This window comes from Theropithecus gelada, chromosome 10 (genome assembly GCF_003255815.1).
Source record: "Theropithecus gelada isolate Dixy chromosome 10, Tgel_1.0, whole genome shotgun sequence".
NCBI lineage: Eukaryota > Metazoa > Chordata > Mammalia > Primates > Cercopithecidae > Theropithecus > Theropithecus gelada.
The window spans coordinates 76,158,794-76,175,654 of NC_037678.1; the positions used below are offsets into that span (position 1 = coordinate 76,158,794).

The window sequence follows — 16,861 nt, forward strand, 5'->3', positions numbered from 1 at the left end:
TTTAAAAATATCACTAGAGAATTGGCTGGCCTTTGGAAGGGGGAAGACAGGGAAACGAAATCACTACCTTACTCCTTCCCCCAAAAGAAATAATTGAATAAAAAAATTAAGCACTAAAAACGAAAATGCTGAAGACATTGATACCAATCTGTGAAAATTTTCGACTTCTGTTTAGAAAAAAGAGTACGCTATACAAAGACAAAAAGGCAAATTAAAAACTGGGGGAAAATATTTACAAAACATATGGTAAAGGGCTAATGTCCTTAATACATAAAGGGCTTTAATAAAGCAGTAAGAAAAAGGTCCTATGCTCATGTATAAAATGGGAAAAGGACATGCACAATAGTTCATGGAAAACTCAATACAAGTAATTAATAAATCCGTGAAACGGTGTTCAACTTCCCTCATGTCCCTCCTTTTTACTTACCAGATTGGTACAAATCAGTCTGATGGCCCCAACTGTGGGAATTTTCTAGGGCTCAGCCACTCTCTACCTGTTGGGTGATCTCACGAAAGCCACAGCTATAACTCCGACCTATGGGCTCATGTTGCCCCATCTTTGTCTATGGCCTGACTTCTCCCCACCTTTTTTCTTACTTTTACATTTCTTGGGAAAAGAGTGTTAAGAAAATATTTACATAGGCTACCCCATAGTTGAACTGAAATTATAGGTAGGTGACTCTAGGACCCAGTTCCTCTTTTGCCCACCTTAGGGCATCTGCAGCTTTCTTCACAAACTTTCCAACCACCCTCACAAAGCACTGGCTCCCTGCAGCCAGCTAAAGAAACTAAGCTACATTCACATCCACCTTAGGGCAAACAGCAGCAGCAGCAGCAGCAGCAGCACTAACAGAGGACCGGAAATTCACAGTTAATTCTGATATTCCTTAAACAGAGCATTGTTCTCACACAAGGAAGGTCAGAGGAAGAAGCTTGGTGGAACAGGAATGTGGACTCAATTGGATTCAACTGGACACTTCCTCTGAGGGTGTCTGCCAGTATCTGTGGCCTTGGAGACAGGGATTCGTTCAGCTGGCTGGTTGCAACGCTTCTGCCTCCCCTGTTATTATCCAGAATTTATGGTGCTCTCCTGGGCTCCAAAACGCCTTGTAAGAACCATTTACGATCATCACTTCCCACAGTGCCTTGGGAATACAGACTAATGGTTGTTATGTCTTATAGGAGGGAAACTGAGGCAAGGAGGAATGAGGGACTTCCCACATCAGCCAGCATCTAGGCACAGAACCAAAATACCTCATAGTCTACCACACAGAGAAAGGAGAAGAGGGGCAGAAAGGGGACAAGAAAGAAGAGGCAGAATTTACACAAATCCTTTTTTTTTTTTGAGACAGGGTCTCATTCTGTCACCCAGGCTGGAATGCAGTGGCACAATCACAGCTCACTGCAGCCTTGATCTCTTGGGCTCAAGTGATTCTGTCACCTCAGTCTCCTGAGTAGCTGGGACCACAGGTGCACGCCACCATACCTAGCTAATTTTTTATTTTTTGTGGAGATGGAGACTCGCTATGTTGCTCAGGCTGGTTTCAAACTCCTGGCCTCAAGTGATCCTCCTGTTTTGGCTTCCCACAGTGCTGTGATTAAAGGTACGAGCCACCTCTCCTGGCTCAAAAATCTTTTTTAATATCGAGCTGGTCTTTGGAAGTCAAAAACATATTTAAATCTACTGAACTTCCTCTATGAACATAGTTACTTACCCCCTCTAGAATTATAAATCAGTACTTCTTTTTAGAAACAACACTTTAGAAAATAAAGCATATATTGAATGTCTACTGACCACAAAGCATGTCTACTAAAATAGCTAGAGATGTGAGCTTGCCTCATTGAGACATGAGCCTCCCAGGTTCCAGTCATGCTGGAACCCTGTTGGGGCTACCAACCAGTCAGTTTTCCCTCTGGCACTGGCTTCATGCTTCGGCAGAATGTTCCAGATTCTCCTCAGCTCCATTAAATGCCTGGGCAATGCATTCTGCTTGTCAGTGGAATTCAGCTGGTTACGTGGAGACCCATTCATGACTTCCTGACTGCCTGAAAGACAACTTGTGGGTAAGACCTTCCCTAAGACCCAAGAGCACGTCTTTACAAAGGGAAGGTCCTCCGGCCGTTTAATATGATGACATCCCAGTCACATTTCTTTCTGAGCCTACTTCTTATGCTCTGTGAGTGTGCCCATGCACCCCCTCAGACCCAGATTCACATGTTCTAGCCTCGACCCTCATCAAAACTTACCTCCCCCTATAAACGAACCCTGAGGCCCCTGGACAACGTAGGGACAGGCACTCCCACTTCGGCCTGCCCTTCAGCACAGCACGTACCCCACACAGAAGTCACCTGCTGGTGTTTCTGTCCCCCCGTGGGCCTGGAGCTTCCTTTCTGGTCCCCAGCCTCCAGCTCCCAGCCTGGGCCTCTCTGCCGCACCTGGGTTACCGTGATTACTGCTTCCAGGAAGGGGATGGGATCAGCAGTCTGTCCAGGGACACTAACCTGCTACCTTAGGCCAGGGGATTCCAAGAAACCGAGCCTGAGAGAAAGCTTTGGCATGTGATTTATTGTGCAGGTGTTTTCAGGAGAAACCGGTAAGGGAGTTGGGGAGGCAGGACGGGGGCAGCGGGAGGAGCTAGGAATGAGGTGGGTTCAGCTGGAGCCCAGCCACAGCTGATCCCTTGGGGAGCTCTGTGGTGTGAAGGGCCCCCAGAGTTGTCCTACTTGGAGGCGGGCAGGTGGCGCTTCTAGACCACTGCGTGTCCGTTACTGGCAGAGAGCCAGCCCCTAGGCATTTCCCTGCAAGAGCAATTCTCAGGAAACGTGTGCAGCTAAGACCCAGCACCGTCAACACGCACAGCATGCCACAGATTAAGGGGGCCTGGGTGGTACAGCAGCATCCATTACACCTGCTCCATATCAAGATTGAAGCAACTACTGGGTCTCTCACTGTCCCCCACTCACTCTCCAGTTGGGAGGAAACAGCTGCCCACTCAGGACCAGCCTGGTGCTGGAGCCTAGGCTGCAGGAACAGGGTCAGCATCGCCCAAGCTCTGGACCAGCTGAAGCCTGCAGCAATTGCACGAAGCATCCTTTCCCTGCCTTCCCGCAGACCCCACTCGCAGGTGTTTCCAGCCTCCCACACCAGGCCTCCTCAAGAATAAATGCAGGGCTGGCCAAGCCCTTGAAATTCACAGGCTCAGCTTCCTGAGAGGAGAGCACACACCAAGTCCTCAAGACGCTCTCGGAGGTGGGAGAGGCATCTGGAGCTCCCAACAAAGACAGTAGAATCCCCTCTGCTGTTAGGTCTTGCTTCCTCCAAACGCTCCATGGTCAGGATCCCGGAGAATGTGCCACCTTTCCTTGGTCTCAGAGCATCCCCAGGACCCTGGCTCACCCTACATGGTTTCACTTCCAGCCTGGAGACCCAGCACCTCTTATTTATGAACTGGAAAGTCCTCCAAGGGAGGGGCAGCCCTGGCAGGAAAGTCCAGGGTGAGAGAGGGGAAGAGCTCCCTTTGGTGGTCACTTTTGCTTCTTGTTTTCTGAATTGTCTTCCTGGTTGTAGAGCAGGGGCCAGGCCCCAACCACCCCCCTCTCAGCTCCCAGTGGGGGTAAGGGAGGGAGAGCAACAGTTGTTCTATAGGATCCAGGCAGCCCCAGTCTCTGAGACAGGCTTGGGGAGGAGAGGGCTTTCCATGGAGAATTCCCAGGGTGGCAAACCCCACAGAGCCACCACCTGACCAGCAGGAGGGCTGGGCACTTGCCAAAGCCTTGACTGAAACCAAGGATGGGGGGCAGTGGGAAGAGGTGGCTTACAGACACCCGACATCGCAGGGATTCTGACTCTGGGTGCTCATTAAACTCCCAGAGCAGGGGCAGGGAGGGAGTAGAGAAAGGGGTTGCTTTAAAAATCCTGATGTCAGCGAGGGCATGGTGGCTACTGCCTGTAATTGCAGCACTTCGGGAGACTATGGCACAAGGATGGCTTGGGGCCAGGAGTTCAAGATCAACCTGGGCAACATAGTGAGACCCCATCTCTACAAAAAATTAAAAAATAAAAAATTAGCCAGGCACAGTTAATGCCTGTGGTCCTAGCAACTCAGGAGGTACACCCCTGTAGTCCTAGCTACTCAGGAGGCTGAGGTGGGAGGATCGCTTGAGCACAGGAGTTCGAGGTTGCAGTGGGCTATGATGGTACCACTGCACTCCAGTCTGGGTGATGGAGTGAACCCCTGTCTTTAAAAAATAAAATAAATTAAAATCCTGACATCCAGATTGCAGCCCAGATCAATCACATCAGACTCTAGGGGAGGGGCCTTTTCAAAGCCTTGAAGCATTTTCAAAGCCTCCCCAGGTCATGCCAGTGTACATCCAGGGCTGAGCACCACTGTGGAACCTGTAGAGAAAGAACTGTGTAGACTGAGGACATCACCATAAGTATTTCAAAGCAGCCCTTCAAGAAAGGAAGGGGTGGAATTTTCTAAAAACAAACTGAGTTGGGTATTTAGCACCATCTCCCTGCTACTAATATTTCCAAGGAGAAAGGGGACAGTGTAGAGCGTCCCGCAGGGTCCATGTGTGCAGGCACTGAGCTGATTCAAAGGGCTCCTTCTTGCAAGCCAGGGCACCATGTCACAGAAGCCGGACCCCAGCCCCAGGCCCCAGGTCTGATGCAAAGGAAACGCTCACTGGGGGCCTATAGCTTCCCCTTTTGGGGCCTGTGCACGCCTCTTCTCTGAGCCCTGCACCTCCCTCTGAGGACACCCTGGATCTCCTGGGTTGGAGAAGAAAGTTGCTGGGCACAGTGCTTTCCACTACAGTGTTAAAGACCAACTGGCCAGGTCTCCTGAGGGAATCTGCTTTGTAACCAAGCAATGGCAGAGGAGATAGTGCTGATCCCTCTGCACTTCAGACCCCTCGTAGTGGGGCAGGAAGCGGTGTGGATGGCAAACAGGAAACCCCAGCCCCATTGCACCACATGAGGAAGGAGACTTGAGCTGCAGGCTGGGGCCCTGCCAAGACCTAGAGATGGTAAGAGATGCCAGATCATGCTTCCCAAACCCAAGCCTGTCCTGGGCATGGGCAAAAGGCGGGCTGCCTCAGAAGGAAATGGCACACTCTGCCTTCTGCCTTCCTGCATTATGGAACAGAAGCCCCATCACTGCTTGGACTCTTTTAACCCCTACACCAACCTCATTAAGAAAGAAACTTTATTATCCTCATTTTGCAGCTGAACAGTTGAGGCACAAAGAAGCTATGCCACTTGCCCCAAGACACACAGCTAGGAAGGGGCGGAGCTGAGGCTCAAATCCAGGGCGGTGCAGCTGCCAAGCGGAACCCAACAACAGACTACAACTTCTCTTGAGGTGGTAAGGAAGAAAGTGCTTTCAGCCAAAAATCAGTCAACCCAACTGTATTCTGGAGGAGTGATTCTCCCACTTGAGTGTGTATTGGAATCCCTCTGAGGGCTTGTTAAAATACAGATTGCAGGTCCCTTTGTCCCAGTTTCTGATTCAGTAATTCTGGGGTGGGGTCTGAGAAGGTGCAGTCCTAATAAGCACCCGGGGCTGCTGCTGCTGCTGGTAGCTGGCTCTAGGTGCTTTATCTTAGTCCCTCCAAGAACCTCATGGGAAAGGCTTCACTTTAGCCATTTTACAGATGAGGAAACAGAAGGTCCCAGAGGTTAGGTGGCTTGTCCCAGGTGGCAGAGCCGACACGAAGCCCAGTGCTCTCCTATGGCTCTCTGGCTGAGCGCTGGATCTGAGAGGCTCACTATGGAGCAGCAGGAGCAGGTTGGCTCCAGTTACCAGCCCACAGCAGGCTGGGGGGTCCTGGGGATGGGAGGTGAGTGAGTGACCAGCCTAGAGGACAAGCTGTGGAAAAAGCAGACGCTGCAGGGGCCAGGGAGAGAGGCCCAGAGCCACAGGTCCAGGACGTGGGTACTTGCAGTCACAGAGCCATCGACTCTCAGTCCCATATCACACACTGGGTGGGACACTGAGGGGACAATGCACTACCCCTCCCACTCACAGGCCCCACAGACCATCCCCACCCCATTCCCAGAAAAGCCTCGATGCTTGGTAAATGACAGGTACAGGCCCTTCCTGGCAAGCTACCCCACTCCCATCCCCGGACCTGCCCCTGCCTGGCCCACCGACACAGGAGGAACTGAGACGCACCAAGAGCCATGCTGGGGTTTCTTCACGCAGGTCAGCCTACGAAGCCCCGGCTCTTCCACCACCAACTGCGGCCCAGCCCAGCCCTCCCTGCCCAAGCCTGGGTTCCCAGACACGACTGCGGGAGATGAGAGGAAGCAGTCCTGGGACTCCTGCTGGAAAGGCCTGCCTCCAGCTCCACACCAGTGGGCGGGTGGCCAGGTGAGTGACCCAGAAGGCCACCACTGGGCCCATCCAGACAATGGCCTCGCAGGCCAGAGGAGCAGCCACACGTTTACAGGGAAGCCCCACCGGCGTCCACAAGTGCCTGACCTTTAGGATGGATGTTGTAGAAGGAAACTCAGAGCCCTTAGCCTCTAATCAGAGAGCCAGGGCGCTGAAGCAGGACAAAAAAGGAAGCATAGAGGAAGCACAGACTCCAGAAAGAAGCAGCTGTGTGTGCGTGGGTGTGAGCATAGCTCCCGGTGTGTGAGTGAGAGTCCAGTGTGTGGATGGAGGGTGTGGTTGGGGGGGTGGTGTATCGCTGTGTGTGTGTATGTGTGTATGGAGCGTATGGTTGGGGGGTGGTGTATCGCTGTGTATATGTGTATGTGTGTGTCCACATGCATGGTGTGCATGCTTGGTATGTGTAGAACTAGACTCTGGCTCAGAGAAACTAAAGACCTAGAATGCTAACCAGCCAAGACAGCCTCTCGTGGGTTCCAATTCAACCAAGTGACAAATTCCTTGTGGCTGTGAAACCCAAGGGGAGAGTGGGAAGTTGGCGGAGACAACACTGGCCTCACTAAAGCAAATAAGACGAGATACTCCCTGGCCTGCATTTCTCAAAGCCAAGCCAGTTTATAGGGTAGTTTTAATGTCTACCTGGGGAAGAGCAAGGTAAGCTTTCCTCCCGTCCAGTAACTACGGGATTTAAGGGAGGCCACCCTGCAGAGAGCGCCCGAGGCCTGTGTCCCTAAGTGCTCCTGCTGGCCTATCTGAGGGTTCTTCTCCTAGCTTTGCAGAGAGAGAGACAGACTGATCCAAGCAGGTAAGGAGGGGCTGGCTCCGGGTCCCCTGCTTCCTACAAGTTCAGATGTCTTTGGTAGCCACACTTCCTGTTTACTGCGTGGTTTCCAAGTCACAGGCCACTCAGACTCATCTCTGACTTCACATCCCCTTCCTCAAGGGAACCCCAGCATTCTTCCTTTTTTGGTGCTATAGGCTGAGACTCTGAGCTCTGTGTGCAGCGATCTTGGGGTTTCCTCTACTCGCCACCTGGGGACAGGACTGAAAACCCAAAAGCTAAGATCGCTGGCCTCCACCCCCAGACCCCAGCAGGTTCCTTGGACTTGAAAAGCAGTGAGTGGGAAGAGCAAAGGAAGTGCTGGGTGTGTCCAGAGCCCTCCGGGGTGGTGGGGGCAGCAGTCACTGCGGCGCATCTGACATCCCCCCTCCTTTAACCTCTAGTTAACGCACCCAGCAACATGTGTGGGGAAATTCCCCGCTCACAGCAAATCTCAGACCCCTCCTAGTGCCAGGAGAAATGGCACATCGGGGGGTTTCCAGACCATTTCCAGGGGAAGTTTGCCACAGTAGCACATTCACACCTTCCTCTGTCTACCCTGGGCACAGCTGACCAGCCCTAAAGGAAAGTCAGCCCCATGTAAAGCAGAACTGCTCCTCCACACGGCCTGCAGAGGCGGCTCTATCAAACCTCTGTACACCCCCACGACTGCCTAAGATTCAAAGGGCAGCTGCCCACTAGGCACGGCCAGGTGAAGAGACCGTGAGTGCTCTCCCAGGCTCACGCTCTTACCAACTCACTGGAGGAGCCGCGGGCACTTCAGGGAACTCACCTAACAAGGAACTCACAGCATTTGCCTCAGAGCAAATGTCCCAGAGAAAAGCCACCTGACCCACTCCCGTGACCCCTGAATACAGTCATGTGACCTGGTTTCCCAGTTCTGGGTCCCGCAGTTTCCTGAGCTGACCTGCGGGCACACTCTGCCTCACCAGCCCCCCACTCCGTGGCACCATGGCCCCGACTGTACACAAAAGAGCCATCCTTGCCCCAAATCTCTGTGTGATCAGCTGTAAGGCCCTACATGGCACTTTAGGAAGGGGCACTGATTATCTGAGGCTACCACCCATCTCCCCAGAGTACCTGAGGCCTCGTGGACCCCCCCAAAGCCTCCTGCATCCCATGCCATGCTGTGGACAAAACGTTCAACAGCCAGCCCTACAGCCGCTGGGATGGGTGTTTAACAGGGCAGGGGTTTGGCACACACAAAGGATGCTTGAAATAGAAAGGCAGAGACCCTCCTTCTCGAGCTTCAAGGAAGCTAGTCTCCACACAACTCCACTTCTACCTGGTTTGAATCTCTCTCTCTCTGCATGGCAGCTGCTCCATCAAAGTCACGGCGAATCATGAGCCCACCCTTCCAAACCCATCACCACACAGAAAACCCTGAGATTCAGCAGCAGGGGGTCTGGGCCCCATGGGCCAGCTGCCAGCAGCCAGCAAGTCACGCTGTGGTCAGCTCCCAAGCCAGTGATGCTGCACACCTGCATCCTGGCCACTTTCGTCCTGTGAGGCTGAGATGGAGGCAGCACCCTGACACTGCCCGGGCCGGGAAGGATAGTCAGGACCACATGACCCAGCTTGAGATGGAATCACCAGGGGCCAAATACCACAACTGTCTGCCAGGGCTTCCCTTTCCTTTCTATTACATAAGTAAAATAAACATTTTTTTGATTTATTTTTAAAATATAGGTCAGGTTCCATGGCTCACACCTGTGATCCCAGCAATTTGGGAGGCCGAGACAGGAGCATCGCTTGCATGCAGGAGTTCAAGACCAGCTTGGGCAACATGGCAAAATCTTGTCTCTACAAAAAATAAAAAATTAGCTGGGTGTGGTGGCATGCACCTGTAGTCCCAGCTACTTGGGAGGCTGAGGTGAGGTGGCAGGATGACTTGAGCCCGGGAGGTGGAGGCTGCAGACAGCCATGACTGTACCAGTGCACTCTAGCAAGGGCAACAGAGTAAGACCCTGTCTCAAAAACAAAAATGAAAAATATATATAGATAAATGAAAAGATTAATATCCACAAAAGGACAAATATTGTTTGATCCCATTTATATGAGGTAGCTAGAAGAGGCAAATTCATAAAGACAGTAAGTAGACTAGAAGCTGCCAGGAGCTGGAAGGAGATAGGAATGAGGGGGTTATTGTTTAATGGGTACGGAGTTTCTGTTTGGAATGACAAAAAAGTTCTGGACATGGATAATGGTGATGGGTTGTACAACATTGTGAATATAGTTAATGCCACTAATTTGAACACTTAGAAATGGTTAAAAGTGTAAATTTTATGGTATGCATATTTTACTACAATAAAAAATAAAAATAAACTATTACATATGAAAAAAGATGAAGATTGAATCTCCCAAAACTCCACCACCCAGAGATAATCACTATTAACATTTTACCATACATCCTTCCAGATGCTAATATAAATGGGTGATACAGTTTGTAAAAATAGCACACAGTCTGGTAACCTGCTTCTTAAAAATATATCATATTCTGGTGGCTCACACCTGTAATGCCAGCACTTTAGGAGACCAAGGCAGGTGGATCACCTGAGATCAGGAGTTCAAAACCAGCCTGGCCAACATGGTGAAATCCCATCTCTACTAAAAATACAAAAAATTAGCCGGGCGTGGTGGTGTACCTGTAATCCCAGCTACTCGGGAGGCTGAGGCAGGAGAATTGCTTGAACCTGGGAGGCGGAGATTGCAGTGAGCTGAGATCACACCATTGCACTCCAGCCTGGGCAACAAGAGTGAAACTTCGTCTCAAAAAATATATATATCATATTCTTCCATGTTAATAGCTACACACCTACAGCCTATGTTTTTGTAGCCACATGGTATTCCAAAGTATAGATATGCCATGGTTAACTAATGTATGACTGTTGAGCATTTGGTCTCCATTTGTCACTATGGAGTGTTGTCATTATTATAAATAATGCTGCGAGGGACATCCCCCTATACATACTTTTCTGCATTTATCCAATTACATCCCTGGGGGAAGAATTCCTAGGGGTGGAACTGCTGAGTCAGGGACTTGTTTGGGAGGGTTGTCAACAGAGCATTAAGAGTAAAATTACACCAAGATGTTGAATTCTGTCACAGAAAGTTCTCTTTCTCCACGCAGACTTTTCTCCAGACCTCCTTCCAAAAAGAGCCAGGTATTAAACATTTACCAGCACATCACTGGTCATAACCTAGGAATGCAAACCGTGAGCAGACTCCACTCGGGTGTCTATAATGTTGCATAGTGATTCAGAAAGGAAGGGACCGTCCATTCCGTAAGAAACCTCCCCCTCCCACCTCTCCAGTCCTCCTCTGGAGACACACCATGCTGGAGCCTTGAGGTGAAACTGATATACAAGACAAGCAGGATTATACTGGGTTAATGTCCACTGAATTCCCAGCAGGAAGGACTCTAGGAAGGGCCAGTGCCGGGTGTCTCATGGTGGGTGCCACATATGTAGTCCACACAAAAGGTTTTTTGTCATTAAAGGTTTTTAAAGGTTTTGTTCTTGTATAGACAGAAGGACAAGGCAATGACTCTTCTGAAAGAGGTCAAGGGTTAGAAGGGACACGTGGAATCATTTAATCCCTTGCCTTGGAGATGGGGAAACTGGGAGTCGGAAAGTCTCACAGCATAAATATTTCAATAATCATTAGCCAGACGCAGTGGCTCATGCCTGTAATCACAGCATTTTGGGAGGCTGAGACGGGTGGATCACTTGAGGTCAGGAGTTCAAGACCAGCCCGGCCAACGTGGTGAAACCCTGTATCTACTAAAAATACAAAAATTAGCTGGGCGTGGTGGCATGCACCTGTAGTCCCAGCTACTTGGGAGGCTGAGGCAGGAGAATCGCTTGAACTCAGGATATAGAGGTTGCAGTGAGCCAAGATCATGCCACTGCATTCCAGCCTGGGCAACAGAGTGAGACTCCGTCTCAAAAAAACAATAATAATTATAATCATTAAATGCACCCCAGAAGTACCTCACATGCGAGTGAGGTTCAACCGGTTCAGGGCAGCGCTTGAACATATGCCATGTCTTGGATGCCTAGTACAAATCTTATCCTCCCCTTCCCATGTACAGAATTGGAAATTGAAATCACTGAGGTCACATGCTGACTTAGTCATGGCCAGATGTGTGCTGGGGCCAGCTCCTACTGGCTCTCAGGTGCCAGTGGCGCACAACTCTTCCCAACTGAGTGTTCACTGACACCAGGTTGGTAGAGTGAAGTCAGCCCTAGTGGGAATATTTATTTATATCATATAAATTGGAAAGCACCACAAAGCAGGGCTTCCCCCAAAACACTTACCAAGAGCCAGGTGTTAAATATTTACCAGCACATCACTGGTCACAACCTAGGAATGCACACCATGTGCAGGTGACCTCAGCTTCCTCACCTAACCTAAGAGCAGCCTGTCTCTCCAAGCATTGTAACTCTCTATGTTCCACCAAAATACACACTCCCAAATCCATCATAGCCTGCTTCTAGCCGGCAAATGGTTTTCTACACGCTTGCTATGTGCCAGGCTGAGCACATATGATAGCTCATTTGACCCTCACAATATTGCTGTGAGATAGTTATTATAATTTCCATCTTACGGTTGGGGAAACTGAGTCTTTTCTTTCTTTTCTTTTTTTTTTTTTGAGAGGAAGTTTTGTTCTTGTTGCCAAGGCTGGAGCACAATGGCAAGATCTCAGCTCACTGCAACCCCTGCCTCCCAGGTTCAAGCGATTCTCCTGCCTCAGCCTCCTGAGCAGCTGGGATGACAGGCGCCCGCCACCATGCCGGGCTAATTTTTGTATTTTCAGTAGAGATGAGGTTTCACCATGTTGGTCAGGCTGGTCTTGAACTCCCGACCTCAGGTGATCCACCCTCCTCGGCCTCCCAAAGTACTGGGATTACAGGTGTGAGCCACCGTGCCCGGCCTGAAACTGAAACTTTTAATGACTTTTAACTATAGGTTAAAACCTGTCTTAGATTGGTTTCACCCAAAAGTAGATCGTGAAACAAGAATTCAAGTTCAAGTACAAAGGGAGTGGTAAAGTGAGATGAGGAAGTGAGTGAGCTAACACTATGAGCAGTCGGGATTCAGTCCTGCAAGGGAACTCTTAGAGACAGCACAGAACATGCCCCAAACTTATCCCAACAGAGAGGCGAGGAAGCTGGAGTATTTGCACACCTTCTCCCATCAGTCATTGGTTGAGACCAGTGGAACATGGGCAGGAGGCTGACAGCATCTATTACATTATCCAGTATCCCACAGCTAGGAAATGGTAAGATGCAATTCAAACTCCAAATCCAAAACTCTTTTCATGACATTTATAAAAACGAGCACTTCACTGAATGCCAACGATGGTTAAAGCACAATGCTGATGAAGTAAATCTACTTTGCCAAATCACTTTGGGTCGACATGTTCAAAGAAAGCACAGGTATTTCTCTGCCAATTTTCACCAATTGAAGGAATAGGAAAAGCCCTTGGAAGTCACTTTGCCTGTTCCACAGGAATGGATGAGCGGGTCTCTCTCTGGTACCACCACAGCTGCCTTGAGCAGCAGTTCCCCAGCCCCAAGCCGTCACCCCAAACAGCTGCATCAACCTGTAATGACAGGCTTTAGAGTCTGCCATCCCAGAAATGATAAAAAATGACCCACTGGCTGCCCAGTCCAAGTCAGAGGATGTGCCACCCTCCTTCCCTGGTGCTTCCTGTCCCATTCCCAACCCCCACCTCACACGGCCACGTGGTCCACGGGAACCCACAAGAGGCCAAATAAATGAAACCAGCAGGGAGACCTGTGGGGGCTCACTCCACCTTGAGGACATTTATACATTCTTCTGGGCCAGGCACAGTGGCTCACACCTGTAATCCTACAGGTGTAGGCTGTGGAGGCTGAGGCAGGAGGATGGCTTGAGCCCAGGTGTTTGAGACCAGCCTGGGTAACATAGCGAGACTTCATCACTATTAAAAAAATAAAATAAAAACGTAACTGGGTATGGTGACCTATGCCTGGGGTCTCAGCTACTCAAGAGGCTGAGGTGGGAGGATTGTTTGGGCCTGGGAGATTGAGGCTGCAGTAAGCCATTATTGCACCACTGCACTCCAGCCTGCGCAACAGAGACCCCATGTCAAAAAAATAGATAATAAATACAAATAAAAAATAAAAATTCTTATTGTAGACAGGGAGGTATTGAAATAGGACAGTGTGTCATTGGAGTAAACAACTGAACCACATTGTGAAGAGTATTAGGGAGGTAGCAGGAGGGAATTGCTACTCTCGCTTTATAAACCCAGCTGTGGCAGCTCTCAGCTACTACAGATTGAAGATAGACGCTGAACATCTTGTTCCATTCCAAGCACACTGCTGAGACCTGCCCTGTTTCTCGCTCTGGGGGAGATGAGTCCTGGGACTACTCATGGGGTCACTCAGTCCATCTCCCAGCCTCTCTGTGAGACTCTCTGGCAACCTGACCCTGCCTCTCTGTCCCCACCTCCCACTCAGTGCCAAAATATCCTGAAGAGGTCTGAAAGCAATAATCAGGCCCAGGTTCTTTTGTGCTTTGATGACAAGTCCCTTCTCTGGCAAGCAATGCCATCCAGCCCTCTGAGACAGCAGATGCACACCCTGGGCACCTCTCCAGCCGAGTCGCTCAGCCATTCCTAAGCAGCTCACGCATGGAACGCAGACATGAAGCCTGACTCCGGGGCACCAGGAAATAGACCAAGAAGTAAAAGCAAAACCAATAGCAACTGGGATGTCTCAGGTGGGTCAGAGCATCCAAAGGATTGAAAACAAGGCATAGGGTTGTCCACCACACCAACTGACTCCTAAGATGACACAAACTGGCGAGAAGACCTGAACCTCCAAACAGAAGCCATGTAGAGACGCAGAGAGGTAGGCTGTGGAGCACCAAGGACAGAGTGAGGCCACGCTCGGGAAAGTGGGGATGATGCTGGCTGGAGATACAGCAGATGCGGGCACAGCCCCAGTTGGCCAGATGTGGAGGGCACACAGTCCCCTTCCCCTGGAGAAAGGCATGAAAAGGGACGTCAGATCCCTGGTCTCCTCTCAGCCAGGCTTCTCAAAGGGGCCATCATGATTCCAACCCAATTTCAACAGCATAAAAATGAGGGGAGTGGAGCACTTGGGATATGTCTAGGCTGCACCCCAAGGCTTACCATGTGTCTCCCCGATATTCCACCTCTGCTCTTCCATCTGCTGAAGGAGGAGCGGAACTCGCCTTCCAGCCTCCCCAGCAGAGGGACTCCCAAGCTGTACCAGTCCACACTGCAGGTGCCCAGGCAGGCTGTACACTATGCCTCCACCTTCTCCCAGGGGAAGAACTCCCACTCTTTCCAAAACTACCCCCTCTCCAAGCTCAGCCATCATTTGAGGCCCTCTTCTACCCCTGTGAGGCCTGCTGGACTGCCACAGCCCCTAGGCATCAGGCTGACCTGTCCAGAGGAGAAAACGCAGCTGCTGCCCACACCCAATGCCCCCACGCAAGGGTCTCTGATCCCAAATGGCCACCACCCAGGTAGATGCCACACTGTGTCCCTGGGACACTACATTTGAACACGACTGTTTTGGTTTTTTTGAAAATTGACTCTCCTCAAACAACCCGATATATCTTTGCCATGTGAAATTTCTTTAATTCTTCAGACCACCTGCAGAAAAAGTGCCTAGTAAGTAAATGTGGATGTATTAGTAAAATAAGCCTAGCTGCAGATTCCTCATCCAGATGTTCCTGAAAGAAGGCCCCTGGCTGTGTCTTCCCGGCTGTTTAAAAGAATCATTGTTTCTAATTCTTTCCTCCCATTGTACTGAGATCAACTGTGGCAGGAACTGGGTCCCCCTCCAGGATAAATTGTTGTTTGTCAGCTGATTGGTTCATACATTCATTCATCATTTACAAGGTACTTACTATAACCCCAGCCTGCCGTAGACACAGCCTCTGCTCTCCCGAAAAACACGTTCTAGGCACCAGGATTCCAGATACCTGGGAAATAGAGTGCACGCAGTGATGAGAGGCCTCGTGCTCGGCTTCTCCTGTCACTGAGGCGCAGAGGGGCTGTGGACAGCCCGGACCCACGCAGCGCCCCAGAGGTGAAACAGAACCCTCAGTCTCCCAGTGAGGCCACTGGCACTCTCAGCTGTCCCCAGAACTCTCCGACTTGAGCTGAATGTAAAGTAAGCGCTGGAAATGCAGAAGTAGCCGGGGCCGCCCACGGCACCTGCCTCACTTGGGGCGAGAGAAGACGCCAGGCTGAGGTCCCCAGCGACCTCAGGCACCAGCTCCGAAGGAGGGCGGGGAGACCGCAAAGGGGAAGTGCCCGGAGGCCAAGGGCCCCCGCTCACCCTGTGCCCTTCTGAAGCTCGCTGCCTCCCCGAGCCGGGGACTAGGACCCGCCTCGGGGAAATCTGCCTAGAAGACGGCGGCGGATTGGGGTCGGGCACTCTCTGGGTCTTTCAGGGCCTCCGGAACCCTGCACCTGCCACGCTGCCCCACCTCGCCAGGAAGTCTCAGAGACCCCGGGGATGGGGTGGGAGCACCTTCCCATCGTGGGCTCGAAAAGAAGTAAGGACACCCCCAGGGGTCCGAGAAGCCTCTTTTCTCGGAGGCTTTCCAAGCTCCAAGCCACAACTTTCTTCAGATGCAAGGCAGGCCGGCTGGGGCTCTGCGCCTACACGGCCCCGCAGGGGCGAGGAGGGGGAGTCGGCGCGCCCCGGGAGCTCCGCGGCTGGGGGAAGAAAGAGGAGACAAGAAGCAGGCGAGGACTAAGGGGCTGACCCAGCCGGGATAGGGACCATCGTGGAAAAACTTTGGCGAGGTGGGGGGACGCGGAAAGAGAGTGACCCGCGCCCTGCACCTTGCGCCCGGCATCCCGCGCCAGTGCTTAGCTCCCAGTGCCCCGCGCCCCGCGCCTTGCCTGCACCCCGGGCCAGCTGCATCGCGCCCGCGCCGCGGGAACCGTGGAGTTGAAAAGTGGGGTCGCCTCGGCCAGGGCTCAAATCCAGCCAGGCTGGGCAGGGCTCAAATCCAGCCAGGCTGGGCAGGCTGTGGCCGCGCGATTGGGGACCGGGCGCCCCGCCCTCCTCGCTCCCCTCCTCTTTCCTCTCCCTCCCTCCCGCCCCTTGGCCTTTTTCAGCCCCTACCGGGTCTGCTAGTCCGCTGTCCCCTCTTTTCTCTCGATCTTCATATCACTCCACACCCCTTCGCCTTGCCTTCGCCTTTCTTCCTCCCCTTGTTTCCCGCCCCCTCCTCTTCTCCCCTCCCCTCTAGGGGCGGAGCTTCTCCCCTCCCTCCCAGACAATGCTGTGGCTGCGTCCCCTTCCCCGCCAGCTCGTCCAGGCTCCCGCCGCCAGCGATTCTTCCGAGCTGGGGGTGGGGAGGGGGTGGGAGTGCAGGGTTGGGGAGGATGAGCTGGCTCCCCTCACCTCATTGCTGCTGCCCTCTCCAAGAGGGATGGAGACTTGGCCCAAGCTGCTTGGTTCACCCGGCGCTGTGACAGCCACTCCCAGGGAACAAACACGCTGCCCCACCAAGCCCACCTCCAGCGGCCCGGGTTCCCCAGGCAGAGGCTGTGGGATTTTTTTTTTTTTTCCTA

General features: G+C 51.7%; 1 protein-coding gene across 1 annotated transcript in view; it reads right to left on the minus strand.

Moving 5' to 3' along the window:
• Positions 1-16,513, minus strand: part of RASSF2 (Ras association domain family member 2) — a 41,298-nt gene extending 24,785 nt beyond the window's left edge. Inside the window, exons 1-2 of the mRNA XM_025399850.1 lie at positions 16,410-16,513; positions 15,178-15,252 (exon numbers count right to left, since the gene is read on the minus strand). The gene's annotated coding sequence lies outside the window, so the exon portion shown is untranslated. The remainder of the gene's footprint in view (positions 1-15,177; positions 15,253-16,409) is intronic.
• Positions 16,514-16,861: the final 348 nt, after the last annotated feature.